Below are 1,939 nucleotides of genomic sequence, written 5' to 3' on the forward strand. Positions count from 1 at the left end.
GGAAAAATAAGATATGCCCTGAAAATAAGACCTAGCACATCTTTGGGAGCAAAAATTAATATAAGACATTGTCTTATTTTCAGGAAAACAGGGTAGTTTCATGTTCCTTATTTGTAAACTCGATACACCATCTGCCCCACATAGCTCGTAGAATTCAATAAATTAACACATGCTAAGTGGCTGATATATACCGGCATTCAAGTGTTAACTCTCAGGCCAGGAATAGTCCAAATCAGACCACTAGCATCTGAAGAATCTAAGCCATCTGCTCTCGCTGAACCCTAAGCAAGCCAAGAGGAAGACGAGGGAACCGGGAGTACTAACGCTTTCCTGGCACTTCTCACAGTCGGGTGTGGGCTTTGGGCTGTCAGTCTACAGAACAGGCTTCAGAACAGTCACATCAATTAGGAAAAAATAGGTAGCAGCGTGTTCAAATAAATAGCATTATCCTGGGTACACAAAGTAATTGTTGTACCAACTAAACATAGACAAGGGGTACCCCCTCAAAATGGAAATAAGCTCCACTCAGCAGAGCTTTCATAGGACATGTCACGTGTCCTATCCTGTCCTGCCCCCCCCACCACCCTTAGGTGAGCATCGAGCAATCTGCTCTGAGTTAGTGCACCCAATGGCGTCACCTGGGAAGGCTTTCTCTGGTCACAGTGAATTTTTTCGTGAAAGCAGTTTCACTTGAGCCTCTTTTTTTGTAATGGCTGATTTATTACAAGAGCAGAGTACAGCTATGAAATTTTGTTTCCTTCTGGGGGGGGCGGGGGTAATGCCACAGAAACTTGTGATATTGAAAACGACTTAAAAGGACACTGCTATGGGAAAAACTCAAGTGTCCGAGTGGTTTTCTCATTTCTAAAAAGGTGAAATGACAAACCTCGTTCTGGATATATGTCAATTTTAAAATGTGGACTCGTAGTCCACTTGGAGTTCGCTCCACCAGGTCAAACTGTTAATCAAGCTTTCTATTTACAGGTTCTGAATAGATTGCATAACAGTGCTACAAAAAAGGCCTGATTTGTGGAAGAGGGGGACTGGCTTTGCCGTCATGACAATGCATCTACTCACACAGCCATCTCAGTATGCCAGTTTTGGGCAAAAAACAGCATGCCTCCCTTGCCCGACACACCTCACTCACCTGACCTCATTCCTTGTGACTTCTTTTTGTTTCCAAGAATGGAGATGGTCATGAAAAGACGGCGATTTGACAATGTAAAAGAGATGAAGAGCTGTCAGCCATCTAAACAGATGAGTTTGAACAATGTTTCCAAGAATGGAATCGCAACAAGCCCTGAGGACAATATTCCTCAGATCAGCCAAAGCACAGAGAGGACCATAGGGTTAGCCCCAATACGAGACTCGACATCCCTCACTGACCCATAGCGATACGTGGGACAACACTGGAGACAGTGTGGAAATTGCACCTGATCTGACCCCCCACACTGAGGTGAAACACGAAGGGTGTGCAACAGAACGGCAAGAACAGAGCAACGAAGTCCCCAGGGAATACAAAAAATAGACTATGGGGCCAGGGCATCACACCCTATCAGACTCGACTGAAAAATACTCCTAAAGGTCTACAAACAGACCTTGAACTATTTACAGGTTTTTCTTTATTTTATCATTGGTGTTTTTCTTTGTTGTTGTTTTGTTGCTTTGTTTTGCTCTGTCTTGTTTTTGTACATATTATTATCTTTGTATGTCTGTCTAGATAAGATAGGCGGGATAAACTATCTGGAGGAGAAAACAACAGGACCAACGGTTCTGGGGGAACACAGGAGATGGGGAGGCGGGGGAAAGGAAGAGGGTGTTAACAAACCCAGGGACAAGGGAACAACAAGTGATCCAAAATTGATGGCCAAGAGGGTGTAGGAAGCCTGGTAGGGCTTGATCAAGGGCAAGGTAACCAAGAAGAATTACTGAAACCCAA

The sequence above is a fragment of the Echinops telfairi genome, unplaced genomic scaffold (genome assembly GCF_000313985.2).
Source record: "Echinops telfairi isolate 266 unplaced genomic scaffold, ASM31398v2 ScPeMD7_23;HRSCAF=83, whole genome shotgun sequence".
Taxonomy (NCBI): Eukaryota; Metazoa; Chordata; class Mammalia; order Afrosoricida; family Tenrecidae; genus Echinops; species Echinops telfairi.